This window comes from Mus caroli, unplaced genomic scaffold (genome assembly GCF_978045245.1).
Source record: "Mus caroli unplaced genomic scaffold, Mus_caroli_1 scaffold_6, whole genome shotgun sequence".
Taxonomy (NCBI): Eukaryota; Metazoa; Chordata; class Mammalia; order Rodentia; family Muridae; genus Mus; species Mus caroli.
This window is the reverse complement of record NW_028227261.1, coordinates 18585462-18599824: the sequence shown is the minus strand read 5'-3', so window position 1 is coordinate 18599824 and position 14363 is coordinate 18585462. Positions and strand designations below refer to the sequence as shown.

The following is a 14363-nucleotide window of genomic DNA, read 5'->3' as shown; positions in this document are numbered from 1 at the left end:
CACATACGTCGTCCCTGGCTTCCGGCTTTTCTTCACTCGGTCGTCAAGGTGACAGGTTGCCTGGGAGCCGGAGGTGACCCTGACCTTGGAGATAGCGGAAGGGAAGCGAAGACTGACTACATCCAGAGTCCAGAAGGCCTTGCCTTTCCTGGGTTTTTCATATTTGTATATAATTATTTTGGCCATTGCCCTCCTCCCGTTCTACTGTTGCCCTCTCTCATCCTCCATTTTATACCTACTGAACCCCATCTTCCTCATGTATGTATGTGTATATATGTGTGTATGTATATGTATACATGTATATTATATATATCCATGTTATATATAATAAAACATATAACAAATAAAATAACACATACACATATATATGTGTCTGTGTGTATATGTGTATATATATATATATGTGTGTGTGTATATATATATGTGTGTGTATATATATATATATATATGTTATATGTTATATACTTTGTTTTTGTTTTTGTTTTTGTTTTTGAGGCAGGGTTTCTCTGTATAGCCCTGGCTGTCCTGGAACTCACTCTGTAGACCAGGCTGGCCTTGAACTCAGAAACCCCCCTGCCTCTGCCTCCCAAGTGCTGGGATTAGAGGCATGTGCCACCATTGCCCGGCATGTTATATACTCTTAAAGGACCCATTGAGGGTTTGGTTTTGTTTTCTGTTTGTCTGATTGATTGTCTCTGTTTTGTTTTGTTTTCAGAGACAGGGTTTCACTGTGTAGCTCTGGCTGTCCTGGACCTGGCTCTGTAGACCAGACTGGCCTTGAATTAAGAGATCTACCTGTCTCTGCCTCGTAGGGCTGTGCACCACTCCACCCACAGTTTAATTAGGGTTGCCTGCATGGCCATGGTGGGGGAGTATTTATTTGAGCATGAACGACTTCCATTCAAATGGATTTAAAAACAACCCCCCACCCTGCTGCATTTTATACAGCGTGTGTGGGTGCCTGCGCATGCTCTATAATGACACACGTGGGAGTCAGAGGACAGCTAGTGGGAGTGGGTGCCCCTCCACCCTGTGGGTGCCAGGGACTGAACTCAGATCACCAGGCTTAGAGGCAGTGCTTTTACTTGCTAAGTCACCTAAGCAGCCCTAACGCACAACCAGTGTTACTTTATAGATTCTTCTTTCTTCCACCGTTCCCCATCCCTTTTCTTCTACCCATTCAACCCCCTAACACTAGATAGGGGATAAGAAAGGATAGAAAGGACAGCAGGTGACATTATCATTAGACTGTTTCCTGCCGATGAGGGGCATTGAGTTCCTTGGAGCAAGTTTGATCTTCTCCAGCAGAATATCTCGTTTCTTATTGTTTCTTCGCACTTTACTACTTAACTAGCAACAACCTGCCCCTTGAGGCCCTAGCATTTATAGACCCTTTGGAAAGTCCCCAGAATTCCAAACGTCACACGGTCGCAGAAATCATCTGCAGCTGGCAGAATCACACCCCTGGTAGAGCTCGAGGCAACGTCAGCGCTGTGGACAGTCTGAAGCAGCCCTACATCCCACACCTGGGGTTAACACAAAAACTGAGTCTTATTTCTGTGATTTTTAAAAAAACCAAACTTCTCACTACTCAAATACTTCTCTCTCTCTCTCTCTAACTGTTGTGCCTGAAAGCATTTATCTCTGCTTCCTGGACGTCTGTGTATCTCTGTCTACTCATACCTGCATGATACCACCCTCCCTGATTCTGATGGTCTCCTCCAGCCCTCACCTTTTCCTGCCTGTTTAGAATGCTGATTCTCACACCTCCATCTAACCTCTATTATGTATTGTTTCAGATGAAATGTCTATCCCATCCATACTAGTGTTTAAGAAGCATTAACTATTAGTCCTTCCTATCAAATAATGTAAAACTTATATTTACAGGGAATTTTTTAAATCTCTCCCGACTTTGAAAATTTTTATGCCAATGTTTTCACCACTCCTACCCCCAGCCTTATAAACTTTTGTTTATACAAAGGCCCTGCTGCAGTCTCAGAATTGAAGAGGTCAGCCCTTCCTTCCCTGGTCCTGTATTTCCCTTTTCTGCAATCATTTAAAGCTAGCCAATCACAGGAGACTGTGAGGTCAGACTTCAGCCAATGGAGTTAGGATAAAAACAAAGTGTACTTCCTGGCTTGGCATACTTGCTCTTCAGAACACACCCTCAAGAATATATGATCAAGAATATGGTCCCAAAAATAAAAATAAAAACTAATAAAAATAAATGAAATGAAAAAAAGAGTATGGCCCCAGGTGTGGTGACATGTGATGCAAGTAGAACCCTGTCACCAGACAGAAAAACTGGTAACATTCGGCAGATTAAGACCCCAGCAATTCTTATAATTGGGAACAGTAGGCATTTGAGTCTGTTCCCAACCCAGTTCCTGTCCTGGAGCACATGGCCATAATACCCCTCTAAGAGGACCGTGACAACTGGTCAGGTAACATAGAAACCCAGAGTTCTCCAAGCTAATGAGGTAGCTAGATGGGTCCTGAGGGTCATCCCTTCCTGCAAAGGGTATGTAATCTTTAGTTCACCCTGACTAAGTTGTATGCATCCATTTCCACCATGAACAAGCAGTTTAAACAAGCAAGGACTGTCTCCTCTCCTCAAGGACCACCGTGGAGGAAAGCCTTCATCATACTGAGCCTCGCCTACGTCTCCTACAGAAGGCCCCTCCACACTCCCGGCACTGACCCTGAGCTAAGCCCAAATCCCTCTGCTGCTTTCCCTATACAACCCAGCTGTTTCAGCCTTGTGCTCTATTGGCCCCTCTACTGAGTATCTGTCTCTTGGTTCTCGTGTCTCTCTTGCACACACACACACACACACACACACACACACACACACACACACCCCTCTTCTCTCATGGCCTGGTTCAGTCCTTTTGCAGATGCCCCTGGCTGTACTCTCCTTCAATCTACAATAACCTTACCCTTACCCTCAACTGTACCTTACATCAGTCATTGCATTTCAGCCAAGAGTTGACTCCCCGAAGTCCTTCTCTGATCGCTCCGCATCCAGCCTGGTATGGCCCTCCCTAAGTGCACCTTATGGCTACTGAGACAACTTGGCGGTGAAGGCCGCCAAGCCAGACACCTACCTGAGTACCATCTCCTGGGCCTCAGCCTGTTGTCCTCTCATCTCCAAGGGTGTATCACAGCATGCACACGTGTGTGCATATACACACAGCCTCTAATTTAACAAAGAAAAAAGAAGTTGGGGCGGGCGGGGGGGCTGGGATTATAGCTAAATTGATGTAGTGCCTAGTTAACATGTAGGAGATCCTGTATTCCTCCTTCAGCATTGCCAGAAGTTATTAATTAATTAAAAAGAAAACCTTAAGATAGGTTTGGTGGTGCACCTTAATCATAGCTTGTGGAAGAGGGCAGGAAGGCTCCAGCTCAAGTTCACCTTCATTTCGTAGTGAGTTAGAGGCCAACCTAGACTCCATGAGACCATGCCTCCATAAACTGAAAAAAAAAAAAAGTGGGACGGGCTGGTGAGATGGCTCAGTGGGTAAGAGCACCCGACTGCTCTTCCAAAGGTCCAGAGTTCAAATCCCAGCAACCACATGGTGGCTCACAACCATCCACAACGAGATCTGGCGCCCTCTTCTGGAGTGTCTGAAGACAGCTACAGTGTACTTATATATAATAAATAAATAAATCTTTAAAAAAAAAAAGTGGGAGAACAGAAGAATCAGCATACAAAAACATGCATATGTATACTGTACACACACACACACAATAACATGCATATGTATATTGTACACACACAATAACATACATGTGTATATTGTACACACATATAATAACATACCTTTGTATATTGTGCACACACATACAAAACATATATGTGTATATTGTGCACACACATAACATACATTTGTATATTGTGCACACACATACAAAAACGTGTGTATATTGTACATACACACAATAACATGCATATTGTTATAACTCACAGTATGTATATTGTACATACACACAATAGCACACACAGTACAATAACGTGTATATTGTATATACAATAATATGCATATGTATTTGTTGAGCACACATAAAACATTTATTTTTATATGTTTGCTTTGGTATTTGTTTTTCAAAATAGGGTTTCTTTGTTTAACCCTGGCTGTCCTAGAACTCACTCTGAAGACCAGACTGGCCTCCAACTCAGAGATCTGCCTACCTTTGCCTCCTGGGTGCTGAGATTAAAGACATTTGTCACCACTACCCATCTTATTTGCTTATTTTTGAGACAAGATTTCACTGTGTACCCTGGCTAGTCTAGAGCTCCAATATAGATCACTCTGACTGAACTCTGGCGGTTCACCTGCCTCAGCTTCCTGAGCACTAACAAATCTTTTGAAAAGTTAAAGAAATAAAATCAGTGATTCACAAATGAAAAATACGTTTCTCCAAGCTGAAATTACAGACAGGGAAAGGAAGGAAGCTCAAACAAACAAACAAAAACCTCTGTGCTTTTGGGTTGGAAATAAGGTTTCAGGTGAACTTATGAAATATTTAATATAATTTAACAATAGATGTAGAAACCAGGCACTGTTCTGCATGACCATAATCCCAGCTCTGAGGAGGCTGACACAGGAGGGTTGCACATTTGAGGCTAGCCTTGGGTACATAGAAAAACCCTGTTCCCAGCAAAAAGAAAGAGGAACAGCATTGGCTAGAGAGCTTGCCCAGCCGATCACGTTACACAAGCACAAGGACCTGAGTTTGAATCCCAAAGAAAGACCCACAGGACAAGCCAGGCATGACTGATCTTTCATGCACATAACACCAGCCCTGCAGGATGGTTACTACAATTTGTTGGCTGCCAGCTTAGCTCTAAGTTCAGTAAGAGATGGTGCCTCAAAGAAATAAGGCAAAGAGTAATCGAAGACACCTTGTGGCCTCCTCTGGCCTTCACCCATGCACACATGCATGCTGCACGCATACATGCACACATGTGCACTGTGGTGGTTTGAAAAGGAACGGCCCCCATAGGCTCATATATTTGAATACTTGCTCATTGTGGGGGAGGGTACGACTTGGGAGGGATTGGGAGGTGTGGCCTTTCTCAGAGTGGGTGTGGTCTTTGTTGGAGGAAGTGTGTTACTAGGATTTCAGAAGCCAGAGCCAGGCCCAGTGGCTCTCACTCTTTCTTCCTGTTGCCTGTGAATGCAGATGGGTAACTACCTCTCCAGCACCATGTGTGCCTGTGGGCTACCATGCCTCCTACCATGATGATGATGGACCCCCCACACACACACACCCCTGTCTGAAACCATAAGCCAGCGCCATTTCTTTTTATAAGAGTTGCTTTGGTCATGGGCTCTTCACAGCAACTGAACCCTGACTGAGATGAGCATACAACAAATGCAATTAGATAAATATGCAGCCCTCATGTGTATATAAGTTGACCCTGCCCAGAACCAGGGCCTTCTGTGACAAAACAGTAGTGATAAGCAGGCAAGATTCTGGCTCCTAAATACCATTTTCTGGGCTTGTGTGCCTCTATGGCCCCAGTTTTAGTGGGTGCTGGAGTTCAAACCTCGGTGGGCTGGCACTCTTCCCACTGAGCTATGTCCACAGCCAGATACCATTTTCTCTTCTTTTTAAATTTTTTTTTAAAAGATTTTACTTCCAGGAGCGAGTGGGGGCTGGAGCAAGAGGGAAAAAGGGAAGGGTCGGGGGGAGACTTTGTTTTATGTATGTGAGTACACCTTCGCTATACTCAGTCACATCAGAAGAGGGTGTCAGATCCCACTACAGATGGTTGTCAGCCACCATGTGGTTGCTGGGATTTGAACTCAGGACCTCTGGAAGAGCAGTCAGTGCTCTTAACCGCTGAGCCGTCTCTCCAGCCCCCAGATACCATTTTCTAAACTGTCTTTGGAGGCTCCTAGGTAAAGCACCATTAGCTTAAAGTGGTGAGACAAATCCTTATCCCAGCAGAGGTGTCTGGGCCAGCCAGGACGACATAGTGAGACCCTGTCTCAAAGATAAATAAAAAGCACCATAGGTCCTTAGAAAAATGACTAAGACCCCCAAGCTTGGACAAGGGAGGATACAAGATAAGCCTAGAGTATCTTGAGTCACAAAATAAGGTCGTTTTCAAAAAAATGACAGCGATGTGTCCAAAAAACAAAACAAAACAAAAAACTTTTTAAGGTGTGTGTGTGTGTGTGTATGTGTGTGTGTGTGTGTGTGCGCGCGCAATGGGGTCTCACTATGTAGTCTGAGCTACCCTCAAACTCAGAGAGAGCTATCTGCCTCTGCTTCCTAAGTGCTGGAATTAAAGGTGTTTGCCACCATACCAGGCACTGAAAATTTTCATTCATGTGTATGTATATATATGTTCCTGTGAGTATAGGAGCACCGTGTGTGTGTGTGTGTGTGTGTGTGTGTGTGTGTGTGTGTGTGTGTGCACGCGCACGTGCACTTGCACTTGCTTGTCGGCAGAGAGGCCAGGAGGTGTCTGATTCCCTAGGACTGGAGTTACTAGTGGTTGTGAGCTGGCCTGTGGGTGCTAGGAACCAAACCCAGGTATTCTGTAAGAGTGGCAAGCACTCTTGCCAAGCCAACTCCTCACACTCCCCACATACCCTGTTGTTGTTTTGCTTGGCTTTGTTTTGTTTTTTAGATGAATCTCATGTGATCTTGGCAAAGCTAGAACTCACAATGCAGCCAAAGCTAGCCAGGAATCCCCATCCTCCTGTCTCCACCTCCCAAATTCTGGTTTCAGGAGATCTGTGCCACCACTCCAGGCTCCAAACTTTTACAGTCCACAAACTACCTTGAGGGCTGGCTCTTAACTGGCTCTCTGAGCAAGCTAACCGTGCTCAGGAGCACGCAGGTCTTTAATCACCAGGCACTGGCTTCACAGAGAGTGTACTTTACATCTCAAATAAGTAAAATGATAAAACTATTTTGAAGCAAGACAACCAGTATCTGAACTGAAGAAAAAGTAAAATTTCAGAGCTGCGACATAAGTAGAGCAGCTTTTAGTGTCATCTGATTCAACATCCAGAAACAATCCCTGTGTCTGAGTTACAGGATTGTAAAGGTAGAGTGGTTTAACAGGGCGATTGAACTGCCTCCTACATGGCACCTACATAAATAATGTTGCCACTGACTGCTCTCCTGCCCTCCCTTCAATTAAAAACAGATTCCTCCTTAAAGAGGACTTCGCATCTTCTATTTCATATCTTCTTTCCTCGAGAGGGGTGTATCCTGTGGCTCCCTCTGGAATGTACCCAGAATTGTATAGATACTGCCTGCTGTTTTATTTGGTTTCAGAGCCTAAGTGAGTAACACACACACACACAAACACTCAAGTACACACAAGCATCCATACATGTATATGGACACACACACACACAAACCTGAGCACCGATTAAAGGTCAGAGAGATGGCTCAGTAGCTAAAGGCACTTGCTGTGTGAACCTGACGATCCCAGGTTAAAAACAAAACAAAACAAAACAAAGCAAACAAACAAACAAACAAAAAAACCCTGGAGGTCCTGTGTCCAAAACTGTAACCCCAGCACTCCTGAAGTAAGATGGGAGGTAGGTATTTTTCTCCTTCCTTCCTTCCTTTCTTTCTTTAGTTAGTTTTTTGAGACAGGGTTTCTCTGTGTAGCCTGGGCTGTCCTGGAAGTCACTTTGTAGACCAGGCTGGCTTCGAACTTACAGAGATCTGCTGGGATTAAAGGCATGCTCACTATGCCCCATGTCTACCCTTATCTTCTTTTTCATATATATATGAATATATATATATACATATACATTTCTTTTTTTAAAATATTTTTAATGATTTATTTATTTATTATATGTGAGTACACTGTAGCTGTCCTCAGACACTCCAGAAGAGGGCGCCAGATCTCGTTACCTATGGTTGTGAGCCACCATGTGGTTGCTGAGATTTGAACTCAAGACCCTCAGAAGAGCAGTCAGTGCTCTTAACCGCTGAGCCATCTCACCAGCCCTCTTTTTTTTTTTTTTTTTTAAAGAACACCTCTTAAGCAATTAGTTTATTTAGTAGAGAAATCTTTCTAAACATGGAATCCAATGATAGAGAAGCAGAAGTATTTTTTTGTCAGGCAGCATCAGGATTGTGTGTCTGCTTCTAAATTGCTCCTGGTTCACAACCACAGAAGCCTTGTTTAAGTGCTTGGTTGGTTGGTTGGTTTTGTTTTGTTTTGTTTTGTTTTCTTCTAGGCAGGGTCTTATGTGGCAGAGGATGCCCTTGAACTCCTGATTCTCAGCCTTCTGCCTTCTGAATGCTCAGGGTTAGACCACCAAACTGTCAGCTTCTAAAGTCACCTGGTCCCTTGGGACACTAATGGCTGGGTAGCAGAGGGTCTGTCAATTACTGAAACTTGAGGCAAATCTCTCCCCACCCCTTGCATTCTTGTGGCAGAACCTAAGGCCTCAAGAATCTAGGCAAAACCCTTTCCCACTGAGCCCAGCCCTTTGATAAACCTTAATGTGTGTTGTTTGCATATCCAAGTTTTCTAAAGGGTCCCCCTCACTCCCCACCCCTGCTTTTTTCACATTCTCAAAGGGACCAACTGTGCTAGGAAAGTTAATAAATAAATAAATAAATAAACCCACTTTGGTCCTGAGCCAAATGCAGGTCTTGGGCAGGATGCCAGTCTCCAGCAGAGGGCAGTGGCACCTGTAGTCACTTTGACCTTGACCTTGGTTATGAAGAACTTCCCAGGGTGAGCAAGCCTGGCCTAATCCAAGGGCTCTCCCTCCCCCCCCTCCCAAATTCTAACCCTCCTTTGCTTCTCTCTCTGGGGTTGCCTTTAAAATTCCATTTCTGACCCCCAGAGCCACATTAGAGTCCAAAGCCAGTGAACTCAATGCTTCTCCAGAGACAACTTTGACCAAACCATGTCTTGTTTTGTTGTCTGGATCTTAAGGAAAGGGGTAGCATTGCTAAGTCTCCCCCGCTGTGTATTAGTCAGAATTCTGTAGGCACAGAACTGACAGAATGAGTCTACAGAGACAGAAAGAGGATTTATAAAATGGCTGCCTACCAACAGAAGGACCAAGAATCCAGTAGTGGTTCAGTCCGCAAGGCTGGATGTCTCAGCTAGTCTTCAGCATACACCGGAATCCTGAAGAATTCAGCTCTAATGTCGGTGAAGGAATGAACTTGTCAGAGAAAACAAAAGCAAGCAGACAAAGACAGAGAGCCTCCTTCTTCCACGGCTTCTAACAGAAGGGGTGACCTGGATTAAATAAAGGTGGATCTTCCCACTTCAAATGATCCAGATTAAAAGTGGGTCTTCCCACTTGAAATGATTTAAGTAAGAAAAATCCCTTCCGGGTTTATCCAGCCACTTGGATTTTAGTTAATTCCAGATGCAGTCAGGTTGAACGGCCATCATACCCGAGGAAGGAATTTTAGCAGGGCTAACTCTCCACCATAGAGCCTTCCTCCACGGAGCCTTCTTCTGCTGGCAAGCAGTGAATCCTACAAATTAAGTTTCAGAAAGGCAGAGAGAAGAAGCTACACAGATAACTGGGCAGATTCTAAAGGGCCCAGAGAGGTGTAAATGCAAAAATCCTGGGGCAGTAGCCTTCTGAGTTCTTTAGAGGCACAGGGTGATTGGGATGACATGCATAAGCCAAGCTGGGGGAAACACACACATGAGTCTTAGACACCCCGGCCAAGACTTTGCCTTTTCTCTGAATGAGATGGGAAGACATTAGAAGTGTTGGAAGAGTGTCAGACACATCACAGGTGATTTCATTTGTTTGTTTGTTTGGTTAGTTTTGAGAGACATATTTCCTTTGTGTAACTTCCCTGGCTGTCCTAGAACTCGATTTGTAGATCAGGCTGGCCTTGAACTCACAGAGATCCACCTAACCTGTGCCTTCCCAGAGCTGGAGTTATAAAGTCCTTGCACCACCACCAGCTTCACTGGTACATTTTATAAGACCCTTGCTCGGCGCTGGGGATAGAATGGTAGGCATAAGGCCAGAAGCAGAACCAGGTAGACTTCTGCAACTTTGCAAAAAATAAAAAAGAAAGAAAGAAAGAAATAGGAGGGTACTGCACCACTAGGTGTGCTATCATAAGACTTTCATTCCAGCAGAGGCAGGTGGATCTCCGTGAGTCTGAGGCTAGCCTGGCCTTCAGAGTGAATTCCAGGCCAGCCAAAGTTATGTAGTGAGAGCTTGTCTCTAAATAACTAAGTAAGTACAAAGCACTTGCTGCCAAACCTAACAACATGAGTTCGATTCCTGGAGCCCACATGGTGGAAAGCAGAGAAGTAACTCCCCCTAGACCTAAATAAACATTCGCTTGTTCAAACATACACAATCACACACACACACACACACACACACACACACACACTGCACTTAATAAATAAAATGTGAGGAAAAAAAAAGATAACCCTCTGTATCTATAGGCTCTACACCTAAATATTTGCCCAATTATGGATTAAAAATAAATGTAAAAATATGTAGTTGTAGAGTGTGTGTCCAGTGTGTGCAAGGCCCTGGTTTTGATCCCTAGCCCTGCAGTCTCAAAAACAAAAAACGTGTGCTTAGACTGAGCATGTATCCCTTGTTATTCCCTAAGTAAGACAGTGTTAACGTTTACATTGTATGAGACCAACAAGACGGCTAGGTGGGTGGAGGTGTTTGCCACCGAGCCTGATGACCAGAGCTTAGTTTCTAGCAATCCAATGATAAAGAGTAAACCCTGACTCGTGAACGTTTCTCCTCTGTTCTTTCTCCTCCTGAGTGCCTCGGAATCTGGGAGTGTGTGCACGCACACACACAATAACAATAAATAAGTGCAATAAAGAATTTCACAATAAATAAATAAATAAATAAATAAGAATTTCACATAGCTATTATTTATCATTATTATTATTATTATGTATAAGCAAATCTAGAACAGGAGGATGTGAACCAGTTACATGCTCATCCCCAGCATTCTATATTAGGGAGTTTAAACTTCTATGAGTCATGGTACCCAGTGTTGGAGAGTCCTAGGATTAGTTCCCACGGATGCCAAGGGGTGACTTTTTAAGCTCCCCGTCTGTCTTTTATCTCCAGCTGCGACCTCTCCCTGCTAGCTCTGTTCGCTCACTGGAATGTTGACTTAGCCTGAGCTCCTTAGAAATCACAGCCTGAGGCAAAGCTTCCAACCCACTCTCTATTAGAGAAGAGGGAGGGGGAAAGGGAATCGGGCAAGCGACCCGGCAAAGCAAACACAAGGTGGTCCCAGAGCCAGCCACGCATGCGCAAAGCTGGGTTCTCAGTCACACAAGGCTATCTCCCCCAGCACTTCTGCCTCCTAAGAAAGAGACCGTACAGAGCTGGGGAGCTGGCTCAGTGCACAAGTGCTTGCTGCTCAGGCACTAAGTCCTTAAGATCAGAAGCCCAGAACCCACGTGAAGCCAGATGTGGTATCTCACTTCTGTAACCCCCAGATGCTCAGAGGCCGCTCACCTAGTGCAATTAAGACTCTGTCTTCCGTAGGGAGGAAGTGGAGGGCTGACACCGGAGGTTGTCCTTTGACCTCCGCACACACGTGTCATGCAAATAGTTAAAAATGAAGACCGAGAGAATGAAAGAAAGTGAGAGGGTTGGGAGGAAGGGAGGAAGGAAGGGAGAAGGGAGGGAGGGAGGAAGAGAGTCGGGCTGGGGAAAGGCTCCGTGGGTAAAGCACCCTCGAAGACACCAAAATGCAGGAATGTTCTCGTCCCTCATATAAAATAAATAGTGTTTGCTTATAACATAAGGTAGACTTCACATCCGTTAAAAGAGGGCGTGCTTTGACCTTAGGACTCCGAGGAGACTAAGGCGGTCGATTCAGGAGTTTAAGGACAGTGTGGGTGCATAGTGTGACCCTACCTCTACAAAAGGAAGCAAAACAAAACACACAGTTATCAAACCTAGGTCCATAAAAGCCTAGCGAATGGACCCCTGGAATCAGCATCAAGGCAGTAGCATTGGTGACACCGGAAAGGATGTTACGCACAAAGTGACTGGAACCGAACTGTCCAGAGCCAAAAGCGGAGGGGCGGTGGGGTGGGGGGGAGAAGAGCTAGAGTGGGGGAGGGGCAGGTCTGGATGACGAGGGCAGACCATCTCTTTCATTGACTTTTGAGACAGTATCTCATCTGTAGATCAGGCTGGTCTCAGACTTGCTATTGTACCCGAGGATGGACCTTGAGCTCTTCTGTTCCTCCCCCATCTGTCTCCTAACTGGTGGGCGTGTGCCAGCACCACCACAGTACATTTATGCAGCTCTGGAGCTCGAACCTGAGGCTCACAGGCACTCTTCCGGCTGACTTAAATCTACCCCGCCACGCACGACATCATGTGAGCATTCTTCTGTAAGGGAAGAGTAACTTGGGAAGTGGGGCAAGGTTAGAGTGGGTGTGTTATGCATGGGAGAAATAATCAGATCATCACTTGTTTGCTTGGGCACAACATTGAATCAGCAGAAGAGACAGGCATATCTCTGAGTTCGAGACCAGCCTGGTCTACAGAGTGAGTTCCAGGGCAGCAGGGCTACACAGAGAAACCCTGTCTCAAACAAAACGGGGGGGGGGGGGGCAGGGGACTCGGCAGAGATGGTAGAAGTAATAATAAAGATGATGATACAGATGGTGATGGGTAAGATTGAGAAGAAGCAGGGGAGGGAAGGAAGGAGAAAGAAAAGAGAACGGGGGTGGGGTGGGGGGGGTAGTCTGGAAATTCCCAGAAGAAACACTGAGATTTGAGGTCTGGGGACCTGGAGGCAGGAGGTTTGCTTTTGTGGGAAAGGGAATTCTACCCATCTGGAATCTCCTCGCCATGGCTGCCTGTGTCTCTGGGGCCCAACTTTGAAAGTTGAATACTTACTTTCTGATGTGGTTACAATCCCCGAGCCTGCAATCTGTTCCCAAGAGTATTTAATTAAATGGGAATCTGGTATGCATCTGTGACTAATTAATGCCGATCAAAAACAATTAAATATTAAATGTCACCGCTGTTACCTGGTTCCTCACCAATAATTGCAAAAGGCTGAATGTAATTATCAAGCCTTGACCTCATGGGAACCAAATTCATGTTAAAATAACGAAAAACCAAAATGGGGCTAATGAAAGGGTGGGTTTTGTGAATTTAAAAATGTACCTTGGGGTAGGGATATAGATCGCTGGCAAAGCAATTACCTAGCTATGCATGGGGCCTGGGGCTCCATCCCCAGCTCTACAAAACAATGATACCAAACAACCTCTCCACACACGAGAACAAATGTACCTATTTGAAGCTATGAAATGCTAAGTAACAGGGCAGAGGTCTCTGGGGGTTCTCTTCCTGAGCCTCTGGGTCTACAAAGACCCCTCCCCACACCCCAAGAATGGAAGCTCTATTCATCAAGACAGTAAACTTGGTTTTTAGATTCATTTTCATTTCATGTGTGTGGTTCCCTGGATGTGTGTGCACCACCTTTGTGCAGTACCCACAGAGGCCAGAAGGGGGAGTCAGATGCCCTGGAATCTGATGTTTTAGGTGGTTGGGAGCAAGTGTGTGTTTGTGTGTGTGTGTGTGTGTGTGTGTGTGTGTGTGATAGGAATAAGACCTGGGTCTTCTGTAACAACAGCCAGAGCTGCTAACCTCTGAGCCATCTCTCAGGTCCACAGTAAGCACTTTTGACAGTTCTTTTTATGCTAAAAGGTCTGCAGTAACTGCTCTGTGAGCTAGACAGAGTGGTTTGATCGGGTGTTTAACAAGGACTTCATTTGGGCAAGTTCCATGCTAAGCTCTGGTAATAAACACCTAAAGATTGTACAATATGAATAGAATAGAATAGAATAGAATAGAATAGAATAGAATAGAATAGAATAAGCTAAACACAAAAGCCTGCACGCAGTGAACTCTGTCTTCAAAATCTAGGTTAAAGTCTAGGCTTTTGTTCTCCAGAGGGTATCCATTGTCACTGCACAAAGAACCTTGGGGGCAGCTCTTGGGGTCTAACTCAGTAGCAGAGGAGTGGACCTGCTTGTCTGTGGCGCTAAGTTCAGCATACCCCATGTCACAAAAGGAGATCCCGAGGACTTTGCCCTGTTTCTCCCTGTGTTCTCCGTGTCCCTTGGATAGGGGTTGCTCTCTCCTAGTTTCCTAGGCAATACTCTTGTTTCTATCCCATTTCCTAATTCTGTCCTGTCGTTAGTTTGGTTTTGTTTGAAGTGTTTATTTCATTTACGAGTACATTGTTGCTGTCTTCAGACACACCAGAAGAGAGCATCAGACCCCATTACAGATGGCTGTGAGGCACCATGTGGTTGCTGGGAATTGAACTCAGGGCCTCTGGAAGAGCAGTCAGTACTCTTCACC

The 14363-nt window shown here is 45.0% G+C and overlaps 1 long non-coding RNA gene across 1 annotated transcript; it reads right to left on the bottom strand.

Moving 5' to 3' along the window:
* Positions 1 to 3126: 3126 nt before the first annotated feature.
* LOC147004186 (uncharacterized) lies at positions 3127 to 11534 on the bottom strand. The gene is made up of 3 exons (XR_015047224.1): positions 11487 to 11534; positions 9053 to 9148; positions 3127 to 3199 (listed from the first exon to the last, which is right to left on the bottom strand). It is a non-coding gene; the product is annotated as an uncharacterized LOC147004186 (long non-coding RNA).
* Between the last annotated feature and the right edge of the window lie 2829 nt (positions 11535 to 14363).